Below are 13,610 nucleotides of genomic sequence, written 5' to 3'. Positions count from 1 at the left end.
GGGCAACTCTGTTGGGTACCTCATCTAATGGGAAAGTCTCTGGAGAGCTGGCCATTGACCTTAACCCCTTCGACGCTCATGACGAGCTCAGCTCGTCATGAGGTACACCTCTCGTACACTCATGCCGAGCTGAGCTCGTCATGAACAATGGGATTTACAGATTTTCAGCGCAGGAGGGTAAAACCATAAGAGTTGATGGTGTTAACCCTCGCCCTGGAATCTTTATGCAGGAGTCTCACCCATTTCCAAAAGTTGGGACCTATACCAAATTTTGTCAAGGTAGGCCTCAAGGAAGGGCCAGTGGGCTGTGTCAAATGCCTTTTCTGCGTCCAATGACAAGAGAAAGTTCGGGGTGTCTTGGTCCTTAACCTCCATCTTCCAGTTATTGGTCCTACGCAAATTCAGTCTAGTCGCCGGCCGGGTCAAAATTCCAACTGGTTTTGATGTAATAGAGTAGTTATTACTTGGTGAAGTCTCGTGGCAAGGATAGTAGTCAGTGTCTTCACCTCCATATTGAGTAGGGATATTGGGCGGTAGGATGCACACATATTTTGGGGTTTCCCCTGTTTATGAATAGGGATGCTCATGGTCATACGTAGGTCCAATGGAAGGATTCACTCCTGTCATGCTTCTTGAAAGATTAAAAAGGTGGGGACTAGAGATCTGCACGCCTCTGGTAGAGTTCTGCGGGTAGGCTGTTTGGTTCTGGAGTCTTCCTGGGCCGCAACTGGACTATGGCCAAATTGATTTAATCAATGGTGATATCTAGGTCATGCCCCTCCATATCAGCATCTTCCAATAACAGGGTATGTATCCCCGCTAGGTAATCTGTAATGCCAGGGGGCGGACTAGGCATTTCAATGTTGCGCTTCGAAGCGCCTCTGCACAACACCTCGTTAAATGTAGTATCCACTGGCGACACTAGCCTGTGAAGTGGATGGCAGTTAGAGTAGTCAGCCTATGCTGATTCCGAAGGCCATGTAAAAGGCCTGTGTCTTCGCTCTGGTTGAACTATGTCTAGACCTGGGATGACTAAGGGGGATCTTGATCTGTGTCTCCTCTATGCAGTGGACTTCTGAGGTGTACTTGCCTGTTAGGCGTATGAGAAGGCGAGTATATTTGTGAATATTCTGAACCAGGGGTAGTTTTTGGCATCTTCTTTTCCTTGCACACTTCAACCATCTTGGGGAGAGGTTAGTCGGAGGTGTATGATGCACTGGAATCAGAAAGCCCTGGACGATTCTGGAGAGGATGAAACACAACTCAACTCCAGCTCTTTACCAGTCAGATCATGGATCTCACTAGACGGATCCCTCTACGTTGACACTGGTGAGCGATCTGTTCTGAGCCTCTTGGCTGGTGGAGACCTATGAGTGGAAATAGGCCTCGACATTGACCTCATCAATGCCGACCCGATGACCTTTTTCTCGACGTCAGAGGTGACTTCCTCGACGGTGATGCTCCTGCCATCGGCAGCGAAGCGGACGAATGGCTAGGAATGCGTTCTGGACTTGGCGTCTGTTCTATTTACTTTTGACGGTGGTGTCGGGGCTGATGTTCTTGACTGTGACCTCGCCTGTCAGCGATGTGTCTTCGACGTTGAACGTCTGCCTTCCACCATCGTAGGCGAGCCTTACTGACAGCCTGCGAGAGGGTGTTGACGTCAGTTGGTGAGAGGTCTTAGCTGTATCTGTATTAACCCCCTTCGGCGAAACCATCTTCGATGTCGGTCTCGGCACCGGGGATTTCGATGCTGAAGAAGAACACACATGTATTATCGACGTCCATCTTTCCCTCAACTGCAAATTTGACAGATGTCTTTGTTTTTCACCTTTTTTCTTGTGCTCTGGTCTTCTTTAAGAGGAGGGTTCTTTAGAGGAATACCCTTCCTTGCCACTTGCTGATTTTCCTCTCTCCTGCATAGCATAAAGCTTTATCTTCTCCCTTTCACAAAGGGTTCTTCTTGAAAATTGTTGGCAGTAGTAGCACTTCTTGGGTCTGTGTGTAGATGGTAGACACACAATACAGACTGAGTGCGGATCAGACTCAGCCATTTTCTTCCCACAAGAAGGGCACTTATTAAATAAGGCCTGCATTCTGACAGGAAAAATAGATGCAACGTCAGAAAAAGTTATGAGAATAGTACAATAAGTACTAAAAACGTTGAGTGAAGACAAAAAATCTCACAGGAAAAGATCAATTTGTGACAAAAAAAAACACTAACTGACGAGCTCCAGGATCCTCACTTAAGGAGCTGGAAAAAAGAACTGATTTAACTGTCACCTGTGGGGCATGATGGGAGCCTCGAGGTCCTGGAGGTCTTAAGGCACTGTACCTATTTTTTCTGAGTGTTCTATATGCGGCGTTCTAGGTTAATCAGCCTGCTAGCACCTTCCCTTTTTCCCTTTGAAAATAAAGGCTATGTTCAAAAACAAGCTGGAGGTACATATTCTTTGTAAGGAAAATGTTGTTTTATGTTTAGTATTTAAATGAGAAAATTCAATGCAATATTGGCATATTTGAGCCTAGTAATATGGTTTAGGCTGCATATTTCGTATACATGTATGTATATTTGAAATATATGCATATTGTATATATATATATATTTTTTTTATCCCCTGGAAGAGAATGACTCCTATGCCAGGCATCAGTTTGGAGCAGCCACCTGTCGGTGGATGACAAGGGACCAGAGTCTTGACACTGAGCTGTCGGTGGCCCCCTGTTGGTGCCTTGTGGACCTGAACCTCCCCTGGCAACTGAAGCCTGACCTAGGAAGGAGGATGAGCCCCATCCCCTTGATCAGTGGTTCCCAAACCCTTTTGACCCCTGGCTCCCTTGAGCCGCTGGCTGTGGCTCCCCATTATGTTACTTTATTGGGCAGGGTACTTTTATTTTACTCCCGGAAAATAATTGGGAGGAAGCAATTTAAGGTATTATAATCATGTAGTCTGCTTAAGTGTGTCAATGGTAGGCTATGATATGTGTGACAGGTCATGGTAAGACCTTTTATGTACTACTTGCATGTTGGCTCTGGACCCAAAGATCTCTCTCCTAAGTCTTCCTTCAGCTGACAAACCCACACCACTGGGGATCATGCTTCTCTGCTACTTCAGATCCATCATAACGCTGCAGGGTTGGTAAACTGCTTACCTCTTTCAACAGCAGTTTTTCTCCAAAGTGCTTCAGGTTAGAGGATTCACTCCTTCAAACAGGCATTGGCATGGCCAATGGGTTTCGCCTTTGGGACCTTGTAGGTGTTTAGCCATGCACCAGTGGATGTTTTTGCACCAAGGATATTGGGCTGCATAACTGGATACTTGTGGGGTCCCAGAGGTGGGACCTATTAGCTATGCCAATGCTTGTTATATTACAGAAGAGGAAGTTGCTATCTTGGAGAAATTTGAAAGCTTGTGTGCTGCAATATTTAGCTTGAAAGGTTCTGTCCACAAGAGCTGTTGCGCATATAGTAATGACATTGGCAAGGAAGACAGACGAGGAGGTAATGTGACAGTACAGGAAATTGTGTGCTCTGACTAACCAGGAAATCAGATGAAACTGACAAAATTGCAGGGATTGATTATGGGACTCTGACCCTCCTGTAATCCTGAGAAGAAAGGACAAGGGCAATTGCCTGTTTGAGCCTGTTCAGGGCAGAGAGGACAAGGGCAGTTGCCTGTTTGATCAGGACCAGGGCCAGAAATGCTGCCCATTTTCCCATATAGTAATACCCAGCACACTCCATCCACATCCACAAACAGAGAAACACACTCACACCAAATGTACACCATGCACAACCCATTGCACAGATTAATGTACCAGCATGCACTACAAGCCCAACCAAACCACATCTATACACCCTTCTATCCCAACTACCACACATATCCACCATTACCTACAAACAATACACAACTCTATCCTATACCTCTAACCAATCCACTCATCACTAACACAACGTCAATCAACACCATACATAACTACATCCCATCCAGACACACGCTCCCTGCTCTAATTACACCTAACAGAACACCTTTTATCACTAATAAACATATAATCATCCTTCCATCATTGATCCAACAAATGCCCTCTTCTCCCTTCTACCATAATAACACTAATGCACAACACACACACTGCACCCACCACACTTTTTAACTCTTGCAACAAACCAGTCTAAGACAAACACTCTTGCCTCTATTTTATTCCCTCCTACATACAACATACATTCTACTCATAAACACATCACCACTCCCTCTACCGTACAACCTCCTCTCACAAACAATACTATACAACCAAATCCATTGCATGAAACATATACATCAGCACCCCTTTTTACTACTCCTCAAAAACAAAACATATCACACACATCAGCACAACAGGATCTTCAAAGCGCAAAACCTCATAATATTCACCTTCACAAAATACAAACATACACCCACCTTTCAAACCACACAAAGGAACAAACTCCAATGCTAATCTTTCTCTCTTCCACCACAACTAACACAGACACAAAAACTCTCTTCTAACCGCCTCTCATCCATTGTACAATTTAGAACCTTACTGCGTGACCCACATGCTGCACAACCACCCCTGACTCCTACACCTTCCACCCTAAACACACGCAAACAATATAAGCAACGTGCCACACCTCCCAACTTCACTTCCACATGTCTACTGCACAACAATGTTACACCACGAAAACAACACAGTACTCCAAGTCACTTTTAAACACCATCTCCACCCCATACACAAGCAGACCCATCAAAATGCCTTCTCAGCATGCTGGATGAGGAACATGATACAGAACAGCTACACAATTGCTATCCTAATACAGCTAATGCTAGCACTAAAAATACACCTGCTACAAACCTACAGAATACTGATCAGTCGTCTACTAAACAAAGTCTCACTATCACCGAAGGCCACTTTTTAAACTGTCTACTAATACGTGCTCGATCACTCTCTAAAAACAAACATCACATCAACGACCTTCCTACAGGTGCAAAATCAGATATACTATTCATAACTGAATCATGGTTGGGAGAGGATATGGCTCCAGTCCTGCATGAAGCCGTTATTCTAGGCTATCAAACGATCACCCAAAATCTTATAGCCAAAAAAAGGAGGTTGTCTAGCTGTTGTGTTTAGGCAAACATTACATATCACTAAAGTTGACAACATCTCCATAAAGAATTGTGAGGCTCGTCTAGCAGGATGCAATCCTACACCGTCTTCCTCCTGTAACTTCCTGCTCCTTTACAGACCTCCACCTAGCAAGTCGACTTTTCCAGACGTACTTCTAGACACAGTTTCAATCCTGATAAGAATACACTCCAGCCTATGCGTTCTGGGTGACCTCAACATTCTGGTTTGACGGACCCAATATGACCCATCCAAAAACAATAATCACTGGCCTAGACACAATGAACCTGCATCAGATCGTCCACAAACCCACACAAACAACTGGACATTTCCTAGATGTCATTTTTGCTAATACTGAACTAGTTACCTTTCAAACTATAACTCCAGTCACATGGTCAGACCACCACTTGCTTTCCAACATAAAACAACACTAAGCGACTCACCTAAAACTACCTTACATCCATCCACCTATCGGCCGTGGAACCAACTCAATTTGGAACACTTAGAAACACAACTATCATCAAGTACAACTCTGGAAACCATCAATTCTGTTCAAAATCTATATAAGTGGCTACAGGAAGCTTTTGACATCCTAACTCCTCTCAAAACCACACAACAGAACAAAAGAAAAAAACGCCTTGTAGAAAATAGAAATAAAAGGCATAAACCAACAATTTAGAAAGCTACAAAGTACCTGGCTCCAAACAAACGCCAAACAAGAGAAATTTCACCTACAGAAAATTAACAGATTATACAAGTCAGCTATCAAAAAAGCTAAGAAAATGTACTATTCAGACAGGCTAAGAAAAGGTACTATTCAGACAGAATTCAAAATGCTAATGTGCAAATAAAGAATTCTATAAAATGCTGAATGAAGTTCGCAAACTAAATCGCCTAGAAGGAACTCATCCTATTACTTAAGACTTCACGCACTGGCAAATCATTATAAGGACAAAGCAGACACGTTGAACTCGTACTTAAAACAGAAACAAAGCACCAGCACTAACCCTTGTAAAACAATAATCCAAGAATACTCCAACCAAGTCTCTCAGTTCCTTCCAACACATCTCACACAATGAATTTATGGACCTGGTCAAAGCAAGCAGGCCTGCTGGCAGCCTGTTTGACCCCTGTCCACCGCAAACTTTCAAGACAATTCTTTTAACAACCTCTGCTGCCACACGGTTAAGACGAATCATCAACGGTTCCTTAACTACCGGAATATTTCCAGAAGAACTCAAAAAATCACACATGCACCCTTTACTGAAGAAAACAAACTTGGACCCGCTGAACCCTGACAACTACAGACCCATTACAAAAGGACCTTTTCTGGGCAAACTGATAGAAAGAGCAGCGTTCGCCCAGAATTCACAACTCATTGAAGAGAATGACATACTCTTAGACTTCCAAATAGGATTCCGTCCGGGAAGAGGAACAGAAACTGCCCTCCTTGCAATCTGGGATGACCTGAAGAATACAGTTGACCACAACAGGGTTGCTGCGCTACTCCTTTTGGACCTCTCAGCTGCCTTTGACATGGTTGACCATGGCACTCTGAAACAAAGTCTCTATGAAGCCGGCATAGAGGGAACTGCTCTAGACTCAATTGCGTCTTACCTTAGAAACAGAACTAATGTCATCCATACCCCACTTTTCTTGTCCAAACCATACTCCACAAAAGCAGGGGTCCCTCAAGGCTCTATCATCTTGCCCATGCTTTTCAACATCTACATGAAGTCATTACCAGTACTGATCAATCAATCTCACCTTCTGTACTATAACTATGCAGATGACACACACATACTCCTTCAACTGGAATACCCTAAAGACATTGGAAAATCACTAATTTTCAGCTGTCTCAGAGCCGTGGATCAGTGAATGACTTGGAGCCATCTCAAATTGAATGCTTCAAAAATGGAAATACTCACTTGTGGCGATTGGAAACATTACAACCGGCTTGCCGCATGGCCTAATGAACTGGGATCTCCGCCTAAAGTATCGAAGTAAGTAAGAAACCTCGGAATGACCATGGACTCCAAACTGTCGATTAATGCCCAAGTGGACAAACTAGCAAGATCAAGGATTGTCACTATAAAAACACTGCGACAAATTTTCCCTCATTTGGGATTTCCACACAAGGTCCAAGCTACCAACTCCCTTGTTCTGTCCAAACTCGATTACACCAATAGCCTTTACCACGGATCACCTTTAACGACCATGAAAAGACTACAACAGATTCAGAACTCGGTTGCCAGACTACTCTTGCATATCAAAACCGCAAGATCACATCTCCCCTGCCTTGAAAGCCCTGCATTGGTTACCGTTTGCCAGAAGATCCACGATCAAGCTGCTTTGTATTACCCACAAAGCAATACATCAGGAATAAAATCACCAAACACATTCAACAAAAGAACCTCCGCTCTAAAGGGGCATCTCGTCTCAAAATCCCAAGATACAAGAAAAAAAACATGGGTGGCACATCCTTCTCTGTTCAAGCAGCCAAACTATGGAACTCTTTACCCCCAACATAAGATCCACGACAACCACCTTATCTTCAGAAAACTACTCAAGAATTGTCTCTTCCCCACATAAGCACCATACGTAAACAGAAATTTACAGCATATCCCTCTGTATATAAGCATTTGTTTTCTTTATAGATATGTACCTATCTTTGTGTATTGCTTTGTATAAACATGTAGAATAATTATGTTGTTGAGAAAAATAAATGAATAAATAAAAATCATCTTTGGTCTACATGAACTTACTTCCATTGTGCACATATGTACCTTGATCTGTGTGTCTGTTACTTTTCTCCTGAAAAAGCATATTTAATTTAATTTAATTGCGGGTTTCTAACGCACTAGAATCGACTCCTGAAGGAGTATCTCTGCGCAATAGACCGCTGGGGAACCCGTCCTGGCTGTCCCTGTGAGATGGTCCCTACTGGGTATCTCCAAGTTGAAACCAGGCATCCCCGGCGTATGTGGGGGGCCGTTGTGGAGATGAGGCAAGCTAATGCCCAGAGTTGCCGAGTGTGATCCCTGGTTAGAGTAGGCACCGAGGTGAGAATTATCGAGTCCGCTGACCTTGGTCCACGACCCTGCCGCGTCGGGAATTGAACCCTGGTCCCGGGCCATCCTCTGCTCCTGGGTCTGCCGCCTCTAACCAGTGAGCAACACCATATCCAATGCACTACCCTATTTCTCATCCTTTGCCTCGATCAATATCTTTAATCTACATATACTTACCTCCTTTATGTATCTATATACTTTCAATGTACTTATGGATCTATATATATATCACCATCTTCTAATTTAGCATTTCCAATGCACTGCCCTATTTCTCAGCCTATACATCTACCAATATATCCTCTACATCCACTCTCATTTATCCCAAACCCCATACCACTATTATGATCCCCAAAATAACCCTTTCTAGACTCTCTCCTACTCTACCCCTCCTTGCATCATCTTACACCTCTTTTACTATACCGATCCCCTAAAACAAACCTTTCTAAACTCATCCCTCTGACTCCTCCCCTCCAAAACTCATTTTTAATCATCCAAAAGCCTCCTCCTACTGCTATGGCCTCAAAAAAAATCCTTCACTCTTTTATCCCTCCACTATCCTTTTCAATCAAAATAACAGACTAAAATGTTCACTTCTCAAATTCCATATTCCACTATACTAATTCACCAATAATCCGTAATGGGTTAGAGCCTGGAACAGCATGCCAAGGCATCTCAGACTTCAGACGCTTGAGAAGCCGTTTAGGAAGCTCCTCAAAACGTGGATTTTTAATCTCTCTGACGACTGGACTAAAGCAGCCATCTAGCCCCCCACTACCTCTCTCTGTGATCTGGTCCCAGGTTTTACAGCGCCAAGATGCTCCCTTCGGAGCGAACGTCTGCGCTCTAGAAATACCCCTCCAAATATCCAAATATCCAAATACTCACCAATAAAGCGTCTCAATACCCCATCAGGGTTACAAGCCCTATATAAATGCAAAGCTTTATCCCATTTCTACCCCTCCCCAACCCTTCTCAATCCAAATAACGGACTAACATATCCACCACTAAAATTACTTTCATGTTTCACCATATAAATTCAACACTAATCCTTATGGGTTCCAGAGTAGCGTGCTACTCGCGCTTCAAAACCCCATTAGAGGTAGCAAGCACTAAATAAATACAAACCTCTTTCCCTCTTCTATCCCGCCACCTACCCTTCTCTACCCAAATAACTGAATAATATATCCACTACTCAAATTACTTCATATTTCATTATACTAATTTTCAACACTAATCCTTTATGGGTTCCAGAGTAGCGTGCTACTCGCCAGAAAAGCGATTTCAAACCCATCAGGGGTAACAAGTGCTATATGAATGCAAACCTTTCTTTCCTTTTTATCCGCTATCCTTCTCCAAATAACGGACTAATATCTACCACTGAAATTACTTTCATATTTCATCATACTAATTCACCACTAATCCTTTATGGGCTTCCGGAGTAGGGTGCCTCAACACCCCATCAGGGGTAACAAGCTCTATATAAATAAAAACCTTTTTTCCTTCTCTATCGTAGGCCTAATCTCAGGGCCAATCTGCGCAGATAACTCAAGCAAAAACACACACAGGCAGCAAGGGCCGTCCAGCAGCCAACACGCCACAGTCTCCGCAAGGAAGACTCAAGTGGCCAAAAAAACCACACATCACAACAAAGGTGACCCGCCCAAAGGAAGGTCCAAGAACCATATCAATTTACCCGTCACTGAGGAGGAGGAGGAGGAGGACGAAGCCCCGCCAAGAACCTCTGGATGGCCGAGTCTGCCGGGGCATGGAATAACAGGGTGCCGTTGGAGGGAAGATTAACCAGTCGTTCCCTAACATTCTCAGGGAACACACTGTCTCGAAGCCAGGTGTGGCGGCGAAGGGCAACCGAAGAAGCCCTGGCACGACCCAGCACCTCCAAAATATCCCGAGCGGAGCGAAGGATGAACGCCGCCAGGCCCTGGTCATCCAACACATGATGCCGCAAGTCAATCTGAACAGTGTCCTGTGAAGCGGCAGATCCCAAAGACTCAGCTGAGTCCCACAAAGAAGAGGTGGCCCTGGCCAACACACATAAGGTGTTAAGGGCCCGCAGAGCGGCGCTGGTTAAGGCGAACATGTTGCGCCCCCAAGAGTTCAGCCAGCGGGCCTCCCAGGACAGTGGAGACAACATCGGCGCCAGGGATGGAAAAGCAGTCCGCAAAAGTGGACTGGAGGCAAAGGGGTGGAGGGAAAGACACGCCGGGTCACGCGGTTCCGGAAGATGCCAGTGCAGGAGGTGATGTGGGGCACTGGGTCCCCTGTGGCGGTACGCCCCAAGTCCCCATCAGGGAAGAAAGGAGTGAACCCTCAAAGGGAAGCAACAGCTCCCTCCCACCAGAACCCTATTGGAGCACCTCCAGAAGATGATCTGCAGGAAAATGAGCAGCCGGATAGCCCATGTGCAAAATACCCACAGCCGTGGACAGAGCGCGAGCGAAAGTCACACCCGCCTCCGTAGGGCCCAGCAGTGGAGAAAGCAGCTTCTCCGTGGGCGACGGCTGCAAACTAAGGCGGCCGTCCCTGAAGCCAAGCAGGGCAGGCAGGGCCAGACCTGAAACTTAGAAGGAGGGACCGAGGAGTGGGGGACCTGGTGCTCCTCCGGCGAAAGCCACGGCCTCGGAAACGGCGGGGAGCCGCCTTTCGAAGACACTGGGGAAAAAGCAACCACGTGGTGGCCCGTCTCCGGTGAGGATAACACCATCAGGCATCCGACCTTCGGAGAAGAGGAAGCGTCCAAAGAAGAGTCCGCGACCGGACGCCTGTCCATCACAGTAGAGTCCGCCGCCTGAGGCCATTCCACCCTACGGGAGACGCTGGACAGGTCTCTTCCACGTCACACAGCACGGGGGACCGGAGCGGCCAAGGGATGGCGCCAACTCGACCTCCGACGAGGCAGCCGCCTGTGTGGAGGGACAAGAGGAACCGGGGGAGTGACAAGAAGCCTTCCGCCAGCCTCGACACAGACCCATGCAGCGCTGCCATGGCCAACTCGACCTCCGACGAGGCAGCCGCCGGTGTGGTGGGACGAGAGGGGCTCAGAGGGGGGCAAGGAGTCCCCTTCCAACCTCGACCCATAGCGGGACGAAGGGGGGTCCACCGACCCCTGTGGCGCCACCCGGGCCAGCATCTGCTGGCGCTGTAGCGGCGTCACCTCAGCCATAGACAAGGCAGTCACCTGTCCAGAGCCCCAGTGACTCCCGTGACACCACAGGGACTCCCGTAGGAGTTTGCAGCGAAGCTGAGGCGCCGTGGTCCGAAGGAGGGACCCCCGAAGGGCCGCATCCCAACGGCACCACATCCTCCAAGCCTGGAGCCGTACCAGTCGGTGCCAGAGCCGCCGGCTACGCCATGTAGGGTCCCACGCAATGCAAGGGATCCGCCGACTTCCCAGGAGGGGACGGAGGAAGAAAAGCCAGCGAGGCCTGCAAAGCTGCCGCATATGACTCAATCTGGGCTCTTGACGCCCCCTCACCGGGAAACGGTGGATAGGAGGACGAGATGCAGGCCTGCATCACCCGCGGAGAGCCCTCGCCCCCAACAGGCCTGAAACCAGCCCCCGGGGACAAACTGCGACACTTACCCACTGGGGAGCGACGCTCATGTGGCCCAGGAGAGGGATGAGGATGACGACTATGACTGCCGCTTCGAGAACCTTCTGACGAAGCTGACCGAGGGGAAGAAGCTGACCTGGAGAGACGCGCTGAGAGCAGTTTTATCCGGCGCTCTTGCCGTGACTACGGCTTCAACTGTTAGCACGCCGCACAATCAGGGGAGCCGTGATCCTCCCCTAAACACCACATGCAAATGAGGTGAGGGTCCGTCGCCGACATAAGGCATCCAAACGACCTGCAAGACTTAAAGCCCGAAGGCATTCGCACACTGTTCCACACAGATACCACAAGGGAAGACAAAGGGGCCGGAACAGGCCCAGAGCAGAGACTGTATCCACGTTGCACACAGAAAAGGAAAAAACTGACGTAGGCGCGCCGGGGTGGGACTTATGTGACCTCGCTGATGTCACATGTGCGTACGCCTGGGCGGAGTCGCAGGATGCTATCCCCCACCTCTCCTCCGCACGCAGGGATGCTGTGGCAAACGTTTTCCGGATCCAGTCTAGCAATTCACCTCATGATGCGATTGTCCACACAGCCCTTTCAATGGGCTCCTGTATCCAGCTGCAGGCAAGCAGCTCCCAGAAAATGTTGTTTTTAACCGAGCTTAACATCCTCCCACCACCATTCTGTCACTTGTTCAGCAGTTGTAAGTCAAAGCACAGGGTCTGCTTTGCCTCCTTCAAATCCCTTTAATACAAGATGTGTGACAAGATAGTTGGAAGGGGGGGGTGCACCAGCCATCAGTCCCATCTCACCATTAGTATGTGCTAAATAGAGGGGTTTGGAGAGGAGTGGGGACAGGGGCTACATGAGACCATTGTGATAAGTACTCTGGGTTTAAGAGACTATTGACATGGACGACCACTGAGAAACTACTGGAATCAAGCGAGACTGCCCTAAGCAATTTCTACAATTTGAACCGCAAAATATGCAGGAAAAAAAATGTGTACAGAAACAAGTATACAAACAAGTTATGAAATATTTTCTTTAATTCTCAAACAAAATTCTAAGTCAATGGGAACATTCAAGCTTTTTAGGTTGAGCGTCAGCGAAGGACCTATTGTTAGCGCTTTCGGGGGAATCTGAGACAGCTTTCGGGCACGCGCCTCTGCTTTCTCAGATTCCTCCTCGAGGGCGCGCACGGCGCCGTGCACATCCCCTGCCTCGCATTCGCAGCCTCTCGCAATCACACACAGCCACACTCACGCATGCGCGCACACACACATACACCCACGCAGGCACAATGCATCGGGACACACATATACACACGCACAGCTAACAGACACACAGCCACACATATACATACACACGCACAGCTACACACGCGCGCACCCCCCCACCCCAAACCCCACTTACCGCATCGGTGCAACTCCGGAGTTCAGCCGCCACCGCGGGGCTCTCCCTCGGGCATGGGAGCCCCGCATCACCACTGCTCCTCTCCTAGCCAGCCAATCCGTGGGCGCGGGCTTCCAGCAGGAAACGGAAGTACCGCCCCACAGCAGTTTTCCGCATGCACACAGCTTGTTTTGAAAGGCGCAGCACTCCTAACCTGAAACACAGGCTGCCCGGCGTTGCTTTTCTTCTGGGTGGCACGCCATTAATGCTAAACAATGGCAGACACACATGTCGCTCTTCTATTTTGCCATTGTTCATTCGTTTAACAGTGCACAACTTTGAATCTCCATCATAGACTGCCGGGTGTTGCCATTCCTTTAGGCAGCATGCCATTAATCTTAAACAATAGCGGCCGTGCGGTGCAGCAAAGGTG

Source organism: Lissotriton vulgaris, chromosome 7 (genome assembly GCF_964263255.1).
Source record: "Lissotriton vulgaris chromosome 7, aLisVul1.2, whole genome shotgun sequence".
Taxonomy (NCBI): Eukaryota; Metazoa; Chordata; class Amphibia; order Caudata; family Salamandridae; genus Lissotriton; species Lissotriton vulgaris.
Note: the sequence above shows the minus strand (reverse complement) of the source record.